Source organism: Salarias fasciatus, chromosome 9, assembly GCF_902148845.1.
Source record: "Salarias fasciatus chromosome 9, fSalaFa1.1, whole genome shotgun sequence".
NCBI lineage: Eukaryota > Metazoa > Chordata > Actinopteri > Blenniiformes > Blenniidae > Salarias > Salarias fasciatus.
This window is the reverse complement of record NC_043753.1, coordinates 6607823-6633097: the sequence shown is the minus strand read 5'-3', so window position 1 is coordinate 6633097 and position 25275 is coordinate 6607823. Positions and strand designations below refer to the sequence as shown.

General features: G+C 46.8%; 1 protein-coding gene across 2 annotated transcripts in view; it reads right to left on the bottom strand.

Moving 5' to 3' along the window:
• Positions 1 to 18068, bottom strand: part of rreb1a (ras responsive element binding protein 1a) — a 49632-nt gene extending 31564 nt beyond the window's left edge. For both annotated transcript variants that reach the window (XM_030099013.1, XM_030099014.1), the window contains exon 1: positions 17748 to 18068. The gene's annotated coding sequence lies outside the window, so the exon portion shown is untranslated. The remainder of the gene's footprint in view (positions 1 to 17747) is intronic.
• Positions 18069 to 25275: the final 7207 nt, after the last annotated feature.

The window sequence follows — 25275 nt, the reverse complement described above, 5'->3', positions numbered from 1 at the left end:
GAGGAGGAAGAGGAGGAGGAGGAGCAGCAGCAGCAGAGGACCAGCGGCGTGATGAGGAGCGATGAGCGAGCCCTGTAACTCACTCCTGATGTAAAAATAACTCGCCGAGCAGGACGAGGAATGTGCGCTGAAGAATGCCGCTCTGCTTCTGGCTGACAGGCATGGACAAGTGCAGGGGGGGGGGGGAGCACAGGAGGAGGAAGAGGAGGAGGAAGAGGAGGAGGAGGAGGAACACCTGAGCTCAGAGGGAGACATGAACCACGTGCATCTTGGAAAAATTTAACTTCTTCCTATTTAATCCAGGTGCATCTATGTTTTAATTTGACACAGCTGAAACAACTTTCCTGGCTCGCGGTTCTAATAGTTTCCGTTTCATCATCAAACTATAATTGAACCAGCCGAGTAAAAGTTTTTCATCCACCGCGCTGTCGCTCAGTGTGATGAATCAAAGTGAAACTCCTCCTCTCTGGACCGGTTTAGGTCCAGAGAGATGAGGCCAGCCTGGAACTAGTCTGGAACCAAGATAAAGTTAGTCTGAAAATGGTCTGCTTTCACACCAGCATGATGCAGGATTCAATTCACTCTGGTGGGGGGGTGGGTAACCCGAACCCCAATCCTACTGTGGTCTAACAGAAACTAGAACCCAGTCTGGGTCCAGTTTAAGCAAAAACCAGTCCCAGTCTGCGGCTGAGAGCTGGTGAGACTGAGGGACTTTCTATTGGTCGGAGTCTGATGAGGCATCAGATGATATTTTGGGTGTTTCTCTCAAGCTTCTTCACAAGTTTCACAATCCAAACGGACTCGATGTGGACGAACGAGCGAGGAGAAAAAGAGAAGTGAGAGAGAGATCCAGTCTGACTGGATGAGCTGCTCAGGGAGCTGATCCGGGCTCTGATTGGCTGCCGGTCCCTCACCTTGGCAGCTGATTGGCTGAGCTCAGTCTGAGGGACCGCTCCACCCGTCCTCCCCCCTCGCTCCCCCCTCTCTCCTCCCTCGCTCGCCCCGGAGCATCCCTTCCTCCCGGGATGAGTCGGAGCACGCCGCGGCTGCAGGCCCCATCATGTGTTCAGGGAGACGGCTCAAACGGCTCGCCCGGCCAGCGACGCTCGTTAGAGACACGTTTAGAAACACATCAGAGGAAACATGCTGGGAGCATGTCAGGAGCATGTCGGAAACACGCCCGAGACGCATTAGAGACGTGTTAGAAACCTGGCGGAAACCGCTACAAACACGTGAGAAACACATTAGAAAGACGTCAGAAACACTGGAGACATAGAAACACGCTTAAAAGATATTAGAAACAGAAGAAACGTGCTAAAAAAAACTACATTAGAAACAGTAGAAACAGGTCAAAACATCCGTCAGTAATCGTGAGAAACACGCTGGGAACAGGTTAGAAAGATGTGATCACGCTGCAGAGAGACGGCATGACGCGGCAGAAACACTTCCTGTCCGGACCGCGGTTCAATTCCTCATAACAGCATGGGAAAAAGCACCTTCGGATGCTGACCTCTGATGACCTCTGATGACCTGTGATGACCAGCTCCAGGGTCAACAACGCCACGGGACTATCCCTGATTTACAGCTTGCTGACATCTTTGATTCCGCCGTTCTCTCAGACGCTTGACTGACCATTAAAAGCGGCGGTTTTTAAACTTCAGTGTGTTTTTTGCAGTGGAGTCCAGACGAGAGAGGCAGTTCGTGTCGAACAGGAACGGTTCAGTTTCAGTGAAGACAACTTCACTGAGCATCTTCCTCCTCCTCGCTTCTGTAATTACACACAGAGCAGGGGGTGATGGGAGGGTGGTGGAGGGTTGAGGGTATCGGGGGGGGGGGGGGGGGGGGGGGGGTCCTTGTCAACGTGCTGAGCAGCTGTCGCACGCACGCACACACAGACACACACACACAAACACACACAAACAGGTGTCGGAGACAGCAACGACCTCTGCTCTCTCCTCTGTGAGGCCTCTATTCATTCACGCCACGCTAACAGATGCTAACCTGGCTTCGAGCGTGTGTGTGTGTGTGTGTGTGTGTGTGTGTGTGTTGGAGTCAGCGGATGCTAACCTGGAGCACCAGCTTTCTCCAGTTTCTGCCAAACACTTGTGCTGCGACCAATCCATCCAAACAGCAGGCAGCAGATGTTACCCCCCCCCCCACACACACACACACACACATACACACACACACAGTTTCTGTTGGGTGGCTGCACTTTTCACTCACTTTTACCATTTACTTTGGTTTTTTTCCATTTGTTAAGATGTTTTCTTGTCATACTGGACTTCTTTATCATGTAAAATCTGGACCTTTTGCGTCTCATTGACTCGTTTCGTTTGCACTTGTTGCCGGTCGACGCCGCCGGTTTCGGTCTCTTGAGGCCTTGCTTACCCGGCGTTTTCAAGAGACGACGGGAAACTTTCATTGCACTTGAAAATGTTCCTTTTGGAAAACGCTGCGACTGCATCTCCGTGGAAACGGGCGGGAAAACGCAGCATTAGCGAGTTAGCGTTTTGAAGCGTTTAAGTTGATTTGAACCGTAGAAGCTTCAGCAGATGTAAAAGGAGCTTGTCCCCCCCCCCCCCTCCTCCACCCACCCCCCCATCGTCCTCCTCCTCCAGTTGTCTCTGCTCAACAAGCGACACATTCATGATGTGCACAGATCACAAACACAACAGCTGGAGCGCGCACACACGCATGCACACACTGTTAACAGAACGAGGGGGCTGTGTGCGTGTGTGTGTCACCGACAACACACACACTAAAATAAACTAAACTAAATGAATCTCTGTGTCTGGGTGAAGCTTCTCAGCAGTGAGAGAACTTTCTGACTTCCTGACAATGACAAGAAAGCTGCAGTTTTTAACGTTAATTTAAATAAAAAATAAAAGTTTCAGGTGTGTATTTGCCGCTTGTGGAGCTGAAATGAAGCTCAGGTGTGTCCGCAGGCGTGGTTCACCTGTTGGACTACATTTCCCAGAGTGCCGTGCAGCTGCTTGTTGAAGAAAGAGTGGAAGGATGAAACTCCGCCCCCCGCAGCTCGCTTGCCATAATGGACGGCATTGTGACACACACACACACACACACACACACACACACACACACACACACACACACCCAGTGTAATTAGATGATGCCTTTCAGCTGACTTCTGAATAAAGATGCTCCTTTTGTTCGACTCCTCCTCATTTTCATCTCCGCCGCCTCTCATCCTCTAACTTCACCTCCTCCTCATCTTCACCCACCGTCCTCCTTTCATACCTCCTCCTCCTCACTCCTTCTTTCATGGACGTTCTCCTCCCATTATTCCTCTCTGCTCCGCTTTACTCCTCCTCCTTTCTCCCTTCCTTCTCTCCTGCTCTCCCTCCTTGAACAGCTTCACCTCCTCTCTCTCATCCTTACATCAACTCCTCATTCCTCCATATTTCTTTCCTGCTCTGCTCCTCATCACTCCATTCTCCTCCTTCCAAAGTTTCTAGTTCTTTTTGGAGGATTCACAGACGGGAAGACATCATGAGGAGGAGGAGGATAAAGGATGAGGAGGAGGTGTGACACTCCTCAGCTCCTTTCTCCTCCTCCGCCTCCTTATCGGCGCCACAGAGATGCTGAAACAACACGGCCGCATCCTTCACCTCCGGCCTGGACAGGAAGCAGGAAGGAGGAGGAGGGGGGGAGGGGGAGGGGGGGAGGGGAGCAGGAGGAGAAAAGAGGAGACGAGAGGAGGAGGTAAGGAGAAAGAAGGAGTGTGATGAGAAATGGAAGAGGAGGTGAGAAGGGAAACATCGGAGGGAGGAGGTTAGGAGCAACGAGGAGGAGAAACATGTGAGGTGGAGACATGAGGAGATGCTGTGTGTGTGTGTGTGTGTGTGTGTGTGTGTGTGTGTGTGTGTGTGTGTGTGTGGGGCGTGGTACTGTGGAGGAGGAGGGCCAGGTTTCAGCTGAGTGAAAAGATTCTCAGCCCCTTTATGCATCTGCCTCCAGGCCTCACACACACACACACACACACACACACACTTGTGTATCTATGCAAACGTGTGTGTGTGTGTGTGTGTGTGTGTGTGTGTGTGTGTGTGTGTGTGTGTGTGCGTGCGTGCGTGCGTGCGTGTATGTGAGAGAGAGAGAGAGAGAGAGAGAGAGAGAGGCTCTTTCCCGTGAGACAGCCTCATTGTTATTTTCTTCTGAAACCTGAATGAAGTCTGGTGGGCACACCTTCACTGCAACCCCCCCGATTCACACCTGAGACCACACCCTGCGCACACACGCACACACACACACGCACACACGTCTTACTTTTTATGGGTTCGCAGCCACTAAAACGAAAGGACTGGATGGTTTTGAGTCTTAGTGTGTTTTACTAAAGGTTGCAAGTTTGATGACAGTTCAGTGATACAGAGGAGGAGGAGGAGGAGGAGGAGGAGGAGGAGGAGGAGGGGAAATAAGGAGGAAGAGGCCAGAGAGAGATAAAAGAGAAGAAAATAAAATCGTCTGCTGACGTCAAATCAAAAGTCTGTGGACGTTTTGTCTGCCGCCGGAGGACGAGGACAGTATGAACCTTCACACAGCCGGCAGGAGGAGGCGGAGGGGATGAGGGAGGTGGATTAAAGTAACCACCGGTGAAGAAGAGGTGAAGGAGGAGTCAGTCTGTGGAGCTATGGTCACGTGGATGGATGGAGGAGTGAAGAGGAGGAGAAGGACTGGGAGGAGTGTGTACATGATGGAGGAAACAGGAAGACGAGGAGGAGGTGAAAGAGGGGGAGAACGCTTTAAAGGTCCAGGGAGAAGAGAGGAGTGAAGGAGTAGAGGAGAAGGAGGCGCTCAGACGCTGTAAGCCGACTCCCTCAGCAGAGGACCGGTGTTATGAGCAGGCTGGTGTCCCGGATCAGATGGAGTCTGTGGGCGGAGCCATCGGGAGCTCTCTGATGACAGAAAGGACTAAAAGTGTGTGTGTGTGTGTAGGCTGGGCTCACTCACACGTTATTATTACTGTCTGGTGTGTGTGTGTGTGTGTGTGTTTGTAATCTCTTAACTCCCGTGACACTGTCACCATCGTGTGTGTCATCAGTAACACTAAACAGAGCGATAATTAGTCGACATCATGTCTGGAAACATCAGTGTGCGCGTGCTTACACACACACACACACACACACACACACACACACACACACACACACACACACACACACACCACACACACACACACACACACACACACACACACACACACACACACACACACACACACACACACCACACACACAAACACACACACACACACACACACACACACACACACACACTTTCTTCTTGATTTAGCAGCTTTCTGCTGCTATCACAATAGCTGTCATCAGACAATCAGAGACACGAGAACTATCAAAAACTTCACAGACCACCAGGGACCCTCAGAGACCATCAGGACCCTCAGAGACCAGTCACACTTGATACCCATCACACACCGTCACAAATCATCAGAGATCCAGACTGAAAAGGACCATCAGAAGTGATCAGGGACCAATAAATGTTTGACATCATCAGGAGACTGTCCAGAGGCCAACAGACCACCGGACCACCAGAGACCAGCACCGATCAACACGTCAGAAACATCAGAAGATGTTTCCAACCATCACGCTTCCATAGATGACTGGAGACACAGGCCGTCAGAAGCTTCTGGAGACTGTTAAATATCACCAGAGACCTTCAGAAATGATCCTGAAGGGACTGCTGAAGACTCAGATCTTCCAGGAGCCTTTGGAGACTTTCAGGGACCTTCAGATATTTTATGATACCTTAACAAGTGTTTCAGGCACATTCAGAGGCTTCCTGTGCCCTTTAGAGACAGCAAAGGTCTTCTAGATCCTTCCAGAGTCTGTTGTGGACTTTCAGAAATCCTTGTAGATACTCAGGGATGATAACAGACGTGTACAGACAGTCAGAGATCTCTAGAGACTCTGAGATATTTACAGCCAGAGACAACCGGTGGCCTTCAGAGACTCTGGAGGATCATAGAAACCTTTAGAAACCATCAGAAACTGTCAAAGACCTGAAGAGACAGACCATCGGTCCTTCAGGGACCGACAGGAACCCTGAATGCAGGAAGACTCCAGGACAGTCTTCCTCCATCACACACACACACACACACACACACGTTCAGGACGTCACCTCGTGTGTGTGTCAAAGGTAAAAGAGAAAAACTGGGGGCATGTTAGTGCTGCGGTCGCCATGGTGACGAGGTGTGTCTCGTGTTAGCAGAACAAACAGCTGAGGGTAGGTGTGTGTGTGTGTGTGTGTGTCAGATTACAGCTAACAGTCAGATTAATGGGGATTATGGAGGCCATTCACATGCTGCTGCTCAGCGACGCCCAACGGGAGGAAGCTGCCGACTGTCACCGCTGACGGTGCCAATAAAGATTCATCAAAAGCTGCTTTATCGACACAAAGAAAAACTACGGCGAAAGATTTAAATGGAAAAACACAGCAGGGCAATCTGAGAGCAGAGAGGCGAGGAGATAAAGGAAGGAGAGGAAACAAGGAGGCAGGGGAGGCCATGAGATGAAACCCGGTGAAACCAGAGGAGGAACGAAGGAAAAGAGAGACGAACGGAGAGGAGGGAGAAGGAAAGAAGACGGAGTGACGACAGGAGGAAACGACAGAAGGAAGCCGGACGGCCAGATGAAAGGAGGAATGATGTGGAAGAAGAAAGGAAACCAGGAGACAAAACAAGAACACGGTTCTGAAAAAAAAAAAAACTTTCAGGAAAATGAGGAAAACAAAACACACACACACACACACACACACACACACTCCTGAAGTGACTGCTGGAGGTAAATGGTTGATTTCACTGCTCTTATTTACATGCACCCCCTCCCTCCCCCTCTTCCTCCTCCCTCCTCTTCCTCAGCAGCAGCCGACTCAAAACTGTTGAGTCAGCAAAGGTGTGGGGGGGGGGGGGGGGGTCAGAGAGGGAGAGTTTTAACCATTTCCTCACCTATGCTGAAAACTTTCATCCACTGTTCAACATGTGTGTATGTGTGTGTGTGATCCAGCACAGATGAAAATAATCTAACTTCACGGTCTGGACTGACAGGTGGGGAAACGTTCCCCTCGTCTGTTTCAAAAGATTCCTGTTGACTTCATCAGTTTCGTCCTTCTGTTGCAGGAACGCTCAAAAAACAAACTCTTCACTCAGAACCTCAGAGGAAAAGTTCAAATCTTAACTTTGAGGCTGATGAAACACTTTGATACAACTTCACACAAGCTGTAACACACTCAAATTCCTCCAGCATCAAGGTAAAGGTGTGTGTGTGTGTGTGTGTGTGTGGTGAGTGAAGGACGGAGGGATGGATGGGTGGATGATGGAGGCGGGGGAGGGGCAGAGGTGGTGTATGTAGGACAGACCTGTTGTATGGGATGCCAGCAGCGCTGAGTATGTGTGGTGTGTGTGTGTGTGTGTGTGGGTGTGGTGAGACTGCCCTGCTGATAAGCAGCTTGTGAGGCTAACTACCACCGTGTGTGTGTGTGTGTGTGAGAGAGAGAAGGAGGGAGGGATGTGATGGCTGACACACACACACACACACACACACACACACACACACACACACACACACACACACACACACACACACACACACACACACACACACACACACACACACACACACACACACACACACACACACACACACACACCTTCACCCTGTTCGCAGCAAATAAAGCCGTATTGACTGCGAGTCCGAAGTCCGAGCAGCTCGACTGTGAAAGAATGTCACAACGGATGGAAGGAGGGGGGGAGCGGGGGGGGGGGGGGGGCTGAGGAGATGAAGGCCAGGAGGAGGAGGAGGAAGAGGAGGAGGAGGAGGAGGATGCTCACAGAAGCTTATCTCAGCTTTTTTATGACTTTGTGTGCTAAAGACCAAACTGCCTTTAAAAAGTGCTGCGTTTAAAGAGGCAGCGGCTCGTCGCGGCGAGGCCCCACGGCCACAACATCCGTCTGAATCCAGGATTCCTACAAAACCTCGGTCCTGCAGAGTAATACTCCATGGAAACTTCATCAAGCTGAAATCAGCCAAACGCGTCATTTCATCATTATTCCGCTGTCCAACAGGAAACATTTTGCTCTTAAAATGTGAAAAAAACGAGGTAACAATGTTGAATAATTCAACTCTGCTTTCGTCAAATGTGGTGCAAACCTCACTTTGGGTCGCGTCACGGAGACGTGGCCGACTTCAGAGCGACTTCACTTCACGGCTTCGCCGTTTCTCTGCGTTCGGCCTTGACCCCTGGGTTCGTTACAGAGCTGTGTTTACGTAACCCGGCTTGTCCGCAGCCAATAAACCTGCAAACGCAACTCAGTTTCCACTTTCTCCACGTTATCAAAGCGCGTTTCCACCGTTCAAACATTTCACTGGACTTCATTTGATTCAACAGAAGTTTTTTTTTAAGATTCTCCCAAAAATACAATGTGGCTGTTTCAACAAAACTGTGAATTTTAAACACTTTTTAAAAAGCTTTTACTAACTTTAATACATTCTTTTAAAAAACTGTTTAGAACTGTCTTTACGCATTTTATCTAAAAGTTACAACATATGCTTGATTAAGAGAACAAACTTTGCAAAGGTCTTGCTAAACCTCTTGAAGCAGAAAAGTCACGTTAAAATGTGAAGAATTTTTAAAAAAAAATAACTGATTTTAAGAATTCTGTTTGTAAAAAGGCATTTTAAAATACTTTATGTCAAACCAAAGAAGGAAAAGTTGCAGATTCAAATATATTTGAACTATTTAGGATTAGTTTTTTGACCAAGCATCTTGTGTTTTATTCGTTGATATCTTTTGTCTGTTCCCGTATGTGGAGCTGCTGGCTGCGGCGCGTTCCCTCCGGTTCTGCAGAAAGTCCGGCAGCAGATGAACAACATCTCTGGGCGTTACGTAACGCCGGCGCTCTGATAATAAAGGCTTCACATGGAGCGAGGAGAGAGGGCAGCCATTGTTCCTGCACTTCCTCCATCTCCTCCTCTCCTCTCCTCTCCTCTCCTCTGGCTGTCCCGTTAACCCTTCATCACGGACGTGCACGCTTCCACTCACACACTCCATCAACGACGCCGAGGACTGACGGCCGGGTTTGCTCTCATTGTGTTCGTATTGGTCGGCCGGTTAATCAGTGATCAATGAAGCGGTGAGGAGCCGGAGGAGCACGAAGGCTGAAGTCAAGACGAACACACTGGAGTGTTGACTCGCTCTAACTTTAGCATGTTCACTGCTATATAAAGATGGCGGTGTGTGTGTGTGTGTGTGGCGGAGGGTCCGTCTTTGTGGGATCCCGCTGGAGTTCAGAGGTCCCGGGAAGTCACTCCACAGTCGTGTGTCCTCACAACTATATATATATATATATGCAAAAGTGTGTGTGTTTGTGTGTGAGCAGGCTGGGCTAAATTTAAAAACACTGACCACAAACTAGTCCTGCTGTGTGTGTGTGTGTGTGTGTGTGTGTGTTGTGACACTGTCCCACAGAAACACACTTTCATGGGAGGAGACCCATCAAACGACACACTCCACTCTGTGTGCGTGCATGTGTGTGTGTGTGTGTGTGTGTGTGTGTGTGTCCTACTTCAGGAGGCATTCACCCCGGCTCTCAGATGACACTCATCTCGCACTCCTGCCGTCTCAGACTTCAGTTTTCAGGCGTCACTTTGAATTTTTCCTCACTGTTTGTTCAGGTTTAACATGTCGTCATCCACAAATTTGCAGTTTATTTGATAAACCGAATAGTTTTTCTCATGGATTCTGGTGCATTTGAGCCTTGCTGTGGTTGGATAATTCTGTTAAAACAAAATTAGAAATAAATAAATTACCTAAAGTTATACAAAAACAATCAAACACTAAAGAGGAAATTACAATAATCTGTACAAGTTAGTTATAAAATTGAAAAGAAATGATTACACTATGTCATGTTTGGAGGAGTAATTGTAAAAATAGCTGCAAATTATTATAAAATGATTTTTTTGATTAACTTTTGTTTCGCCAGAAAAAAACCGGGCAAAGTGTTTTATTTTTAAATTAATTACATATCAAAGTATGTTTGAATAATCTAGATATCTCACAGTGAAACGTTTGTTTCATTTACCATAACAGCATCTCATTACAGCATTTTTAAATACTTTAAAGATTTATAAAATTTGGTGCATTTTACTACTTCATGGGAATGATGAGAAACTTATCAAAATTTTTAAAAAAGAAATATAAACTTCTTTACTTTATAAGTCCTGAATCCATGGCAAAACAATTTCTATTGTACTTAGTGTCTGTATTTATTCATGGAACTCAAAAAAAGTGAAGATGCGTTTTTACTGCTCCCTCTTCATAAACGACTAAACATTCTCAAAACCTCCTTTCAGATGAGATTAATTTTCCATTCGGTCAATCGGTGCTGAGAAGAGAAAACGTCCACATGTGATGACTCGGCAGATCGGCCAAACTCGCTGAGTCACCAACTGCGGCAGCCGCTTCATGAAAACCCTCAAGATTAAGAGAAAACTGAGCGCCGGTCAGCAGTGACGCCGACATGAAAACTCCAGCGCCGTGTCGACGTATACACTTCAACAACAGGTTCAGGACGCAACAAGAGACGCCAGAAGACGACTGACACAAAATGACCCCCGAGCAGGAAACCAGATGGAGAAAACACTTTGGGAAGTGAATCAGGAAGTTAGACTGAGAAAGACTTTAACAGGAGATACTAAACTTTATGAAAATACACTGATTCGGTTTCCATGGAAACCGTGAAAGCACAACTTTTCAGAAATGTAACTGCTGAGCATGCGCATCACGGCCGTGATAAAGACTTCTTCTACACATGCGCGAGCAGACGGACTATAACAACAACAACGGCGGCCTCCAGAGAGTCCGGACAGCTTCTGCCGTTTCCACGGAAACCGCTGCTTGTTTACAAAACGATGCCGTTTAGACGCACAGCTTCAGTGGAGGGAGACGTCCTGCAGGTGGTGCAGGGCGGTGAGCCTTTTGGCCAGACCTGGAGGTGTGTGACTCCTGCCCCCACCCCTCCCCCTCCCCCTCCCCCGCCCGCCTCCAGCTTTTGTTTTACAAATCGGCTCCTCGCAGTTTCAGTAGAATGACTCGCAGGGCGGCCATCGCTGCGGGAAAGAAAGGTGTGTGTGTTTGTGTGTTTGTATTAATGAGCTGCGCATATGTGTGTGTGTAGGCATTGCTGATCTCAGGGTGGCTTTTAATTAACGACCGCATTTCAGTCTCCTCAAAGACACAAGCAACCCACAGAATACACCCAATTAACAAACACAAACACACACACACACACACACACACACACACACACACACACACACACACACACTCTCACCAGACTAATCTTTACTGACTCCAGCCAGACGTTACCAATCACTGATCATTAGTAACTGTTAATACTATCCTCCTACTAGTATCATCTTGCGTCAAAAATATTAGATGTGAAACTAAAAATACTAAATTGACTTGAAAAGTATCTTTAATGCAGACAATGACTATATACACCAATTATTTCTTTTTTTACATTTTTTTAGTGGTTGCAATAATTACATCTTGTTTAATTCAGCATATTAATAAATTTAAAAACTTAATTAAATATGATAGATTTAAATATAATAAATGAAAATATCTTTATTTTTAAACAATTGAGTCTATTTTAGGTTCAAGTTCTGTTAAATATATTTATGTAATTAAAAACACACAATAGAAAGCAAAAAATATTTCTTTCAAAAAACAAAAATGAAATTTGATCATAATGAATAAATTAACTATGATACAGATGTGTGAGCGTGTGTGTCTGTGTGCGGGTGTGTGTTCATTCCCCACAAAAAGACACAACACACTCTTTGTGTCTATATGAGAATCAGCGACTACATCATCGACCGTCAGCATATAAAATGTTCAGGAGGAGAGAAGGAGGAAGAGGAGGAGGACGGGAAGAGAAGGAGGAGGAAAGGAGGAGGAAGACATGATGAGGAGAACCAAGAGGAAGAGGAGGAGGAAGAGAAACAGGAGGAAGGAGGAGGAAGTGATGCAGGAACAGAGAAAGAAAGATGTGATGGAGGAAAGCCAGGATGAGATGATGAAAGATGAGAAATGGAGGAGAGAAATGCAGAAGAGGCAGGAGGAGAAGAGGGAAAGGAGGATGAAGGAGGAGAAGGGAAAGAGCAGAAACCTGAGCAGTGAGACTCTGACATGGTTAAACTTTCCTCACTGGAGGCTGAACGACTCTCGGCCTGTTATCAATGAAGCCGATCAGTCGACGACTCTGATTTGCATTAATCCAATCAAAACTATTGTAATCCTGTTTGATCTGGTTAAATCCAGCTCTCTGAATCAGACCTTTGTATCTGAGGCTGTTTACACAACAACATTTACAAGTGAGAACAAACTGTTCCAGAGAACGACGATTTGGAAACACACTCGTCTCCATCTGAATCCGGAACACACAACGTCCACGGAACAGCTCAGCGACGCGGGCTGAGGGGTCAGAGGTCATCTTCCTGCAGTGCTGGTTAGAATTCAACAGCTCCTCTCTTCCTGAGTGAACATTTACTAACATTCACTCCAGCATCATCTGCATACAGTGAATGTTTCAGACATGCAGACGCTGAGTGTGTGAGGAGGAGCTTGAGTGTCTTCAGAAAATTGAACAATGAGTCCGATGGGGAGGGGGATGGCAGGGAATCGTAAATGGGGGAGGAGCTACAGCCACAGAACAATCGTGCTTCACTGATCACAGGATACAACTACATATTGATGATTAGATACTTTATCTTGTTTATGAGACAGTCGTGTTTCACTTCCTCAATCATGTAAACCTTTAACCGACTTTAAATCCCGTCACTATAATGCATATATTCCAATATGGCTGCCTGAAGCAAGCTTGATGTTTTTTTTAACAGGAGTTCTTAGAAGAATGTTTTTAAATAAAAAGAGAGATAGATGGAAGAATAAGAAATGTGTAACTTTTTCAAGTTGTGACATCAAAGTTAATCGAGAAAGAACGAAAACAACACAGGAAGTGGAGTTTGTTTACTTCCTGTAGATATTAATACACTTCCGCCCACTGTCCAATCAGATGCCTTCACAACAAGTTAAAGAGGCATGAAATAAAGGTGAATACACCTGTTTTGTAAACACAGAGGAGAACACTTTATGAATTAAAAAAAAACTCATGAAAATTTAACTTCATCCTCTGTTTAGCATTTGGAGGAATTTCCAAACACAGCAGGGAGCCGACCTGCTGTTTATGACCTCTTCACACATCTACCGTCGTCTGGCAGTCTGATGTTTGTGTTTCTGAAATGTTTCAGATTCGCCTTGAAAACGCTCGCAGCTCTGATCGTCTGAAAAAAGATGAAAACTTCTCAATCCGGGAAATAATTCAGCGATTGACAGCGCCGCCGTCCTTCAATCGAAACACCACTGGTCTTTGTCACTTAAACAATGCTTCAACTGACAAAACAACATTTTCTCTCATAATGCAGCGAGTTGATGCATTTCAAACGGTTGTCCTGGAGGATCTGAGAGAGGTCCAACTCCGAGGAAAGGAGGACAGGAGGAGGTGAAGAGAGGGGAAAACAGATGTGAGGAAGAGAGGAGAGATGAGGTGGACCACAAGAACGAAGATGGAAGGAAGAGGAGGACGTGAATGAGGAAGATGATGGTGGAGGAAAAGAAATAAGATGGATGGAAAGATGAGAAAAGTCAGAAAGAGAGGAGTGAGGAGGAGAAGGAGCATGGAGAGGGGGAGTGGAAAAATGAAGGGAGGAGGATGAGAACAAAGAAGAATCAAACATGTTTCCATCAACATCCTCTTACTCCTCACTACACCTCCTGCTCCGTGAGAGGAGGAGCTGCACCTCCCCCTTGAGAGAGAGAGAGAGAGAGAGAGAGAGAGGAGAGAGAGAGAGAGAGAGAGAGAGAGAGAGAGAGAGAGAGAGGAGCGAGAGAGAGAGAGAGAGAGAGAGAGATGAGCTCCTGTCGCCGAGGGCCCAGCTCGGCCTCAGTGTTGAATTTCGTAATGGAATGCTAACTGCTCATCCGGATCTCTCCTCCTCCTCCCAACAGGAGAGGAAGGAGGAGGAGGAGGAGGAGGAGGAGAGGACCAAACCCAGCAGGAACACACCGCTTTATCGCAGAGCGAGCGACTCAGAAGTTTTTCAGAGAGACTTCTGAAACACACAACATGTGAGCAAACACCACATTTCATCCAGAAAACAAACACACGCGGAGACGTGCACGGAGAACCCTCCCCTCAGCTGCACCGAAGCAGAACAACGGACCCGAGGAACCGACGGGCGCCAACAGAAACACAGAGAGTCGAGTCAAACCGGAAAAGCAGCTCTCATCCACCGAGAGGTGAAGCAGCAGCCGCAGCAGCATCACTTCATGGAAAAACACCAGGAATTGACTCAAACACGCTTCAGAGCGCCAAAGAAATGAATGACAGACATTAAATATACACCCAAAGGTGGCGTACATAAGGCACGAGTGTATTATTAACAAACAGAAGATCACCTCTGCTCCAGAGAACTGGAGGAAAACTGTTACAAACTGGCTGAAAACTACAAACAGTCCAGTTCAGAGTGATGCTGTGAGCTGAACAAAGAGTCCCAAACCCTCCAAAATAAAGTGCAGACACATTAAAATGAGATCCAATCTGTCCACCAGCTAACATTAGCCGTACGCTCTCTGACTTTCAAGCAGTCAATAAACAGTTTTTTGGACTGGAGTTAAACTTTGTGCATCTGATAGTTGTGATTGATCACATTCCTGAAAATGACAGGAAACGGATCAGATTCAATAAAATTACTTTAACACTAACAACAATAGCTCATGTCAAGGTTATGAATGTGCAAAATCTTCAACAAACTTATGAAGAAGTAAAGTTCAATGAAGGATACAGCGATGCTGAGTATGTTTTGTGGAACTCAAGCTACAGAAAACCAACTTAAATCCTCATCAGAGCAGTAAACAGGAGAGAAGTCACTAAATGAGTGAGAAGCGTTTAGTTCGCTAACAGCAGAGGCACAGCTAATAGTAAAAACTATTTTCTTACTTTGAAGTTTTAATCTTGACTTTAATAGAAACCAACAGGACTTAGCATGGACAGAAAATCCCTCACAACCATAATCTAAGCAGTCCGACCGGAGAGGAGGTGAAGAGGAGGAGAAACCTAATCCTCCTCTCTGCCTCCATCTCTTCACTTCGCCATCCGTCAATCATTGACCCGCAGCCGCGATAACCGACTGTCCGTGACTCAGTAAACCCGGTTATGGAGTTACTGAGCAGCCCGGAGAGGAGCATCCTCCTCCTCCTCCTCCTCCTCCTCCTCCTCCTGTACCAACACGGAACACCGCCTCCAGGCTAACGGACGAGCGCAAAAAAAAAAAGTTGATAAAGTCGACGCTCCGCGGCCGGAAGCGAGTTAAAGAGGGAGAAGTTAGGAGGGGTTCGAGGTTAAAATGGAAGTTAAAGCGTCGGATGATGTCGAAAGAGAGAAAAGAGGAGTGAGGAGGAAGGAGGAGGAGGAGGAGGAGGAGGTGGATGCAACAGGCGTCACGTCGATGCTGCCGCGGCGCGTCAACACACGGCTCCGCGGGGGGAAAAGTGTCCGGAAAGCGGCGGAAAAGTGGCCGGAGAGCCGCGGGGACGTCCCGGGGGGGGAGCGGAGGAGCCCCGCGGGGAGCCTCGACGCTCCGCCGGGGGGGTATTTCAAGCACCACGGGGCGCTTTTTAGCTAAAAATGTCTGGGCAAGGTCACCGCAGCAGCGGCAAGCGCGCGGCAGGAAGGACGCTCCGCACCGGAAGTCTGCAGAAGTCACTATCAAAATAAAATCAACCCTTATGCCCCGTGAAAATAACCTGAACATAAAGAAGTCACTTATTTTTCTAAACTTATGTGTTTATTATATCATATGTGCATGCACGGAGCAATGACTCATTTATCGTTTATGTTCACATTTGTTCCTTTACTAAACTACTCTTAATACTCTGTACAAGACAGTTTTTACTTGAGCATTTTTATATGTACTAAATACCAGAATTCAGGACTTGAACCTCTCGCCATCCAATTGAAGAAATGCCACAGTGAAGAGTCATTTGATTAATCTTTGCTTTAACGGTAAAATTGAGAAGAATAAATACTTAAACGTGTCATTTGGAAACTGCACCTATCACTCAGGATAAAACCAGCCCCCACTTAGCACGTTTCATATTGCTTCCTGACGCTTAAGAGGGTTTTGGGAACAAAAAACATCACTACGGACGCATCATGCCGGGAACACAATGCAATAATTCAAACCGTCACACCAAACACAACAGGGGAAGTCATTGTTGACGCGCATGAGGATTCCTGCACGTCAAAGCCAATGATGACGACATGTTGCCACTTTTGCTTTAAAAGGTAGTAGAATCAGACTTCACATGTTTTCGTCATGCTTTGTAGGTAGAGATACACGTCACTGCATCATCACAAGGAAAACTACGTCTCAGCAACAAGCAACCATCTAAAAACAACAATTCAGGCCACAAGTGAAAATATACGAGTGATGCTCAGAGCCACTGAAAACACATCTTCATGGAAATACTGCAAATCTCTCTGAGAAAATGAGGAAAGACAACTTTTCAGAAGTGCTGCTGCTGAGCAGGAGCTCCACGCCTGCAGAGAACAACTTCTGCACATGTGCAAGAAGATGGACAATAGCAACAGCTCCCAGTCCACATTCTCCTGGGACTCGGGGGTTTAACAGCTGGGAGTCACCTGCAAAACAGCAATGCATCCTGGTCTTCTGTCCACACACACACACACACGTCAGCGTTCTCCACATCCTTTATAGCACATTGTTCTCTGCACGCAAGTGTGTTTTCATCACAGAGGCATCAAACCCTGCCGAGTTAACCGCATCAAAACGATAAACTGCTGCGTTCTCAGCTGAAAGTCACCTTGATCCTCGTGATGGAGATCCCGAGGCGAAACCTCATCTCAACAAACACCCAGAACATTCCCACAAATCAGCTGAAAAGACGTAAACATGCAACGAGAAGCTGAAACCCCGAACACGCACAGAAAGAAAAGCAACAGGTGGGTTTTACTGTGAAGGGCCAAACCGGAAGCGCCGCTGCTAGCCCCCGTTAGCTTGCTAGCTGGGCAGCTTTACACATGGCCACGAGCAGCGAGGCTCCGACCAAAGTGCACCCGAGATATGGATGCTCCACTCCGGCGGAGGGCAGACTTTGAACCCCCGACACCCTCCACCCTCCCCCGCGGGGGCAAAACCCGCCGAACAACAGCCCCGCTGCGGCGGCGGTGGGGGCGGCTGGACTTTTTAGAAAATAAATAAATAAATAAAAAACTACAGTTAAAGAACCGTGCACGCTGAGAGGAGAGTGTGAGTTTTACCGCAGCGGAGGCAGAAAGTTTGCTCAGGCAGCCTGAATGAGGAAGAGACGAATTCCACCGCTTGGATGCGCATCAAACTAGGAAGCAACGCGGAGAGGAGAGCGAGAGAGAGAGAGAGAGAGGAAAAAAAGTCCCCCTCCTCTCCTCCTCCTCCTCCTCCTCCTCTCTCATCTCGACTCAAACTTTACCAAACGCGCACACACCCGCAACAGGTCCCGAGTTTCGCCGTGTCGTCGCCCGGTTGCTCGGCGGCACCGCGGCAGCGCGGCGGGGCGATGGAGACGGAGAGAGGCCGGCGGAGACGCGGACTTACGCTTCACTTTGTTGGGGTTGGGCTGCTTGCGCCGAGACATCGTGGCGAGGATGATGATGATGATGGTGGTGGTGGTGGTGGCGGTGGTGGAGGTGGAGGTGGGGGCGATGAGGATGACGACGGCGAACGGCGCCGACGGTGGGTGATGAAAAAAGGGGGATGAAGAAGAAGAAAAGGGAGAGAGAGAGAGGCTGCAAACTCGCTCCGAAAAGGAGAGGAATCAAAATGGCGTTTCCGAAGGGATGTGCAAACTTGGACAAACTTTACTCCGGCTTCTCCTCCTCCCTCCTCCTCCTCCTCCTCCCTCCTCCTCCTCTCCCCTCCCCCTCCTCCTCCTCCTCCTCGCTGCTTCTCTTCCTCCCGTGCCTTCGCTCTCCTCTCCCGGAGGAAAGAAGAGGAAACAAAGTAGCTGAAAAAGAGAGAATGTTTCTCGGGAGATGAGTTGAATCCCGGCGGCTCGGCTCCTTCTCTCCTTCTGTCTCTCTCTCTCTCTCTCTCCTTCCTCCTCCTCGTCTTCCTCCTCTCTCTCTAAACCTGATAAGTAAAGCTCATCACGTGTTGTCTCTCCAGTCTCCAAGGGGACGTGGCCACCAAGCATCTCTGGATTACTGCTTCCCGTCCTCCTCTCCCCCGGTACCGAGCCGTGATGGAGGGAGGGGGGAGGAGGGGGGAGGGAGGGGGGCAGTAATCCCACTCTCTTCATCCCCGTGACGCCAAATAAAACTCCACCAAATGTCACTGAAACTCACTTTAAGCACGTTTACGCGTCGAGTTCGAGCACTGAAGGGAACATAACGCTCCTTTTAGTTTATCTTTTTCTCTTTTCTTGCACAAAGTGTGATAAAGTTCACCCCCCCCCCCCCCCCCCCCCCCCCCCCCCCCACCCCCCACCCCGCCTGCGCGTGATGGCTGGATTGGGACGTGCGCGAGCAACTCAGGGGCGTTTGTTTTATCGTCCACGTTGAGTTGAAGGTGCTCGGAGATAAGAAAAACCCATCCGCACACACTCACGCTGCAGCCCGCCGCTATCGCGAGACTTCCGGGGAGGGGGGAACGGCGCGGGACGGGAGGTATCGCGAGATCTGGAGAGAAGGGGGGGTAAGAAGGAAGAGGAGGATGCAACCGTCAGGGTGTGTGTGTGGTGTGTGTGTGTGTGGGGGGGGGGGGTCCACTGTTTCCAGGGAGGTGTCGGTAATGTAATCAACGCTCTGAAAGCTTTTGTTTTCCAAACCACGAGACTTTTAGATCACTTTAAAACACTTTAAAGGATACTGAAAGTCTCCTGATGGACGGACAAATGGAACCTTTATTAATCCAGAGGGACATTCAAGAATGTCAAAGGCATTTAAAGACTTTAAAGACTCTTAAAGATAGTTAAATGACTTTTTAAAATACTTTTGAAAGGTTCTAATACCTAAAGATTTTTAAATGACCTCAAAAAAGGTTTCAGAGACTTTAAAACACTTTTATAAAATCACCAAGATTAAAGGCAGACTATTTATACACATTTGTAAACTAAATAAGAGTAGCTTTTTACTTTTTTTCCTCACTTTTGTACTTTTTAAAAGCCCGAGGTAAAATATGAACCTCCTCATGATTTAAGATGTTTCACTTCGAGGCTCCATTTACACAACATTTCCAAAGTGAAAGCGGTGAACTTCGCTTGCATGTTGGTGTCTGTTTACATGAAACAAGAAAAAAAAGGGCTGTGTGATTTCACTACATAAACAGCCTACAGCGCCGACTCTGGTCAGACAGGATAACTACACCGCTAGCCTTCATTACGCTTCGTTTTAAAGACTTAATCAAAAAAGAAATTAAGATGCATAATATTAAACCTTCCATGTGAGAAACTGATGATAAACAAAGTCGAAATAATAAATCAGTGACTAATCACCCATTTAAATTACATCACTTTATCCTCAAATGTTTATTGTAAACTCTAACATCACACTTAGAAAGTCAGTTAAAGCCATTTTAAGTAAAATTATCTCACAGTAAATGCATTGAAAGTTTTTCATCTTAAAATAGCAAACGTGAAGTTAAAATTTTAACAAAATCTTAAATCCAGGAAAAAGCTGTTTTTAAACTTGAAAGCAAATGGATTTTAGATGCAGTCATTTTAAAAAGTCAAACTAACATAAAGGTGTATTTTTTAATTAAAAAAACAAACAAATAAATATTATGAATATCTAATTTAAATGTATAATAAGAATTAAATTGTAAATTAAATTAAAGCCGCAAGCGGCATTGGTCGGGACCGAGCCTCCCCGCCGGCCAGCGACTGAGACGTCCACCCACTAACATGAAGCTTTTAGAATCTGTCTTCCATTAACACAGAGTTGTTAGCATCTCCCATCCACTAACATGGAGTAGTTAGCATCTCCCATCCACTAACATGGAGTAGTTAGCATCTCCCATCCACTAACATGGAGTAGTTAGCATCTCCCATCCACTAACATTGAGTTGTTAGCATCTCCCATCCACTAACATGGAGTAGTTAGCATCTCCCATCCACTAACATGGAGTAGTTAGCATCTCCCATCCACTAACATAGAGTAGTTAGCATCTCCCATCTACTAACATGGAATTGTTAGCATCTCCCATCCACTCACATGGAGTAGTTAGCATCTCCCATCCACTAACATCAAGCTGTTAGCATCTCCCATCAATTAACATGGAGTAGTTAGCATCTTGCATCCACTAACATGGAGTAGTTAGCATCTCCCATCCACCAACATGGAGTAGTTAGCATCCCCCATCCACTAACATGGAGTAGTTAGCATCCCCCATCCACTAACATGGAGTAGTTAGCATCTCCCATCCACTAACATGGAGTAGTTAGCATCTCCCATCCACTAACATGGAGTAGTTAGCATCTCGCATCCACTAACATCAAGCTGTTAGCATCTCCTATCAACTAACATGGAGTAGTTAGCATCTTGCATCCAATAACATGGAGTAGTTAGCATCTCCCATCCACTAACATGGAGTAGTTAGCATCTTTCATCCACTAACATGGAGTTGTCAGCATCTCCCATCCACTAACATGAAGTAGTTAGCATCTCCCATCCACTAACATGGAGTAGTTAGCATCTCCCATCCACTAACATGGAGTAGTTAGCATCTCCCATCCACTAACATGGAGTAGTTAGCATCTCCCATCCACTAACATGGAGTAGCTCGCATCTTCCCTCCACTAACATGGAGTTCTTAGCATGTTCCAACCATTAACATGGAGCTGGTGGCATCAGTCATCCACTAACATGGAGTTGTTAGCATCTGCCATCCACTAACATGGAGTAGTTAGCACCTCCCATCCACTAACAAGGAGTAGTTAGCTTTTGCCATCTGCTTTCCAGAGTCACTGAATCAAGTCATTGAGTGTCAGAGTTTGATTGACAGCTGCTGTCAGCTGTGTAACTGCTCTGCATGCCCATATATGGTAATGTGAGTTAGAGTGGAGAGAGGAGAAAATAAAAGTATTTTTTGGGGAAACAACTGCTCCTTGTTCCTTTGCTGTTTGGCAAAACTCAACAAAAAATATCATATTTGATATGAAAATTTGTTGTCTTTCAGTTGGTGAGGCTTTCAGAGCAGTCAGACTTTTCGTTTGGACCTCAGAGGCCTCAGTTTGTGAGAAGCGCGAGATTTTTCCCCATCCGGCTCCATTATAACTGACAGGGAAAAAAATGCAGAGCGCACACCAACTTATACCTGTGAAAACGTACATAAATCATGACATTTTCCCCACTTATGTTACATCATCTTGTTCGGAAGAATCTGGTGAGACTTTACGTGTGCTCGGTTTGTTGATAGGAGTCACGGTTTAGTCGCAGTCGCCACTTGTTCGAGGTGCTGAAAAAAGGCGACTTTTTTTCTTTTTTCCCCATTATAACGGATGAGGGCCGGAGCAAGGCAGGATTTCAGACTTCCAACTTTGAACGTTAATAAAATCCACACCGTTAGACTTTTGACAAAGTTGTTCACAACTTTTGTAGAGAAATTTGTCCTCTTTCACGTCGCGTGACTCTTATGTCTGTACGACAAACGGTCTCGGAGGAGATCATTTTTTCGTGAGGAGTGATTTTGATCAAAATTTTACTTTGAAAGGGAAATAGCGGACTTCCTGTTGGATTTAGGTCAGGGGTGTCAGCGCGTGAAATGTAGATCTCGATGAGACGAACGCTTCAACGTAGGTTTGATCTCTCTGCGACATTCCTGCGGGCCGTGGCGCCTATTTTACTGTTTCTAGGTGGCGCTAGAGAGCAGATGGGGTCAATTTTTCCATTTTATAAAATTTTTCGCCGGTCATGATGTGCGTGCCAAATTTGGTGAGTTTTCGTGCATGTTTAGGGGGTCAAATTTGCGTTTACTTGGTAGGTCAGTATAATAATTAAAGCCGCAAGCGGCATTGGTCGGGACCGAGCCTCCCCGCCGGCCTGCGACTGAGACGTCCACCCAGGAACATGCAAGTTGTTAGCATCTCCCTTTGTCTAAGATGTAGCTGTTAGCGTCTGTCATCCACAAACATGTAGCTGTTAGTATCTCACATCCACTAACATGTAGCTGTTAGCATCTACTATCCACTAACATGGAGCTGTTAGCATCTCCCATCCGCTAACATGGAGCTGTTAGCATCTCCCATCCACTAACATTGAGTTGTTAGCATCTCCCATCCACTAACATGGAGTCGTTAGCATCTCCCATCCACTAACATGGAGTAGTTAGCATCTCCCATCCACTAACATGGAGTAGCTAGCATCTCCCATCCACTAACATGGAGTAGTTAGCATCTCCCATCCACTAACATGGAGTAGCTAGCATCTCCCATCCACTAACATGGAGTAGTTAGCATCTCCCATCCACTAACATGGAGTAGTTAGCATCTCCCATCCACTAACATGGAGTAGTTAGCATCTCCCATCCACTAACATGGAGTAGCTCGCATCTCCCATCCACTAACATGGAGGAGTAAGCATCTCCCATCCACTAACATGGAGTAGCTAGCATCTGTCATCCACTAACAAGCAGGAGTTAGCATCTCCCATCCACTAACATGGAGTAGCTAGCATCTCCCATCCACTAACATGGAGTAGTTAGCATCTCCCATCCACTAACATGGAGTAGTTAGCATCTCCCATCCACTAACATGGAGTAGTTAGCATCTCCCATCCACTAACATGGAGTAGCTAGCATCTCCCATCCACTAACATGGAGTAGTTAGCATCTCCCATCCACTAACATGGAGTAGCTAGCATCTCCCATCCACTAACATGGAGTAGTTAGCATCTCCCATCCACTAACATGGAGTAGTTAGCATCTCCCATCCACTAACATGGAGCTGTTAGCATCTCCCATCCACTAACATGGAGTAGTTAGCATCTCCCATCCACTAACATGGAGTAGTTAGCATCTCCCATCCACTAACATGGAGTAGCTCGCATCTCCCATCCACTAACATGGAGTAGTTAGCATATCCCATCCACTAACATGGAGTAGCTAGCATCTGTCATCCACTAACAAGCAGGAGTTAGCATCTCCCATCCACTAACATGGAGTAGCTAGCATCTCCCATCCACTAACATGGAGTAGTTAGCATCTCCCATCCACTAACATGGAGTAGTTAGCATCTCCCATCCACTAACATGGAGTAGTTAGCATCTCCCATCCACTAACATGGAGTAGCTAGCATCTCCCATCCACTAACATGGAGTAGTTAGCATCTCCCATCCACTAACATGGAGTAGCTAGCATCTCCCATCCACTAACATGGAGTAGTTAGCATCTCCCATCCACTAACATGGAGTAGTTAGCATCTCCCATCCACTAACATGGAGTAGTTAGCATCTCCCATCCACTAACATGGAGTAGCTCGCATCTCCCATCCACTAACATGGAGTAGTTAGCATCTCCCATCCACTAACATGGAGTTCTTAGCATGTTCCATCCATTAACATGGAGCTGGTGGCTTCAGTCATCCACTAACATGGAGTTGTTAGCATGTTCCATCCACTAACATGGAGTCGTTAGCATCTCCCATCCATTAACAAGGAGTAGTTAGCTTTTGCCATCTGCTTTCCTGAGTCACTGAATGAAGTCATTGAGTGTCAGAGTTTGATTGACAGCTGCTGTCAGCTGTGTAACTGCTCTGCATGTCCATATATGGTCATTTCAGTTAGAGTGGAGAGAGGAGAAAATTACAGTTTCCTTCTGCGAAACAACTGCTCCTTGTACCTTTCCTGTTTGGCAAAACTGAACAAAAAATATCACGTTTGATAGGAAAATTAGTTGTCTTTCAGTTGGTGAGGCTTTCAGATCATTGAGACTTTTAGTTTGGACCCCAGAGGCGTCAGTTTGTGAGAAGCGCGAGATTTTTCCCCATCCGGCTCCATTATAACTGAGAGCAAAAAAAATGCAGAGCGCACCCCAATTCTTACCTGTGTCAACATGCATATATCATCATATTTCCCCACTTATGTTACATCATCTTGTTCAGGAGAACCTGCTGGAACTTTACGTGTGCTCGGTTTGTTGATAGCAGTCACGGTTTAGCCGCAGTCGCCACTTGTTTGAGGTGCTGAAAAAGGCGACTTTTTTCCTTTTTTCCCCATTATAACGGATGAGGGCCGGAGCAAGGCAGGATTTCAGACTTCCAACTTTGAACGCTAATAAAATCCACACCGTTAGACTTTTGACAAAGTTGTTCACAACTTTTGTAGAGAAATTTGTCCTCTTTCACGTCGCGTGACTCTTATGTGTGTGCGACAAACGGTCTCGGAGGAGATAATTTTTTCGTGAGGAGTGATTTTGATCAAAATTTTACTTTGAAAGGGAAATAGCGGACTTCCTGTTGGATTTAGGTCAGGGGTGTGAGCGCGTGAAATGTAGATCTTGATGAGACGAACGCATGAGTGTTGGTTTGATCTCTCTCCGACATTCCTGCGGGCCGTAGCGACTGTTTTAGACGTTTTTTGGGATCTAGGTGGCGCTAGAGAGCAGATGGGGCCAATTTTTCCATTTTATAAAATTTTTCGCCGGTCATGATTTGCGTGCCAAATTTGGTGAGTTTTCGTGCATGTTTAGGGGGTCAAATTCGCGTTTATTTGGGCGTTAGTATAATAATAGAGAACGAGGAGGAGGAGGAGGAGGAGAACGACAAACGAACGAATAACAATAGAGACCTTGCCCTCCGGGCATGGTGGCCTGCGGCCACCATGCCCTCCGGGGCTCGGTCCCTAATTAAAGCCGCAAGCGGCATTGGTCGGGACCGAGCCTCCGCGCCAGCCCACGACTGAGACGTCCATACACTAACATGGGAGTTGTTAGCATCTGTCATCCACTAAAATGGAGTTGTTAGCATGCCCAGTCCACTAACATGGAGCTGTTAGCATCTGTCATCCACTGACATGGAGTTTTTAGCATGTCCCATTCACTAACATGTAGCTGTTAGCATCTGTAATCCACTAACATGGAGTTGTTAGCATCTCCCATCCACTAACATGGAGTTGTTAGCATCTCCCATCCA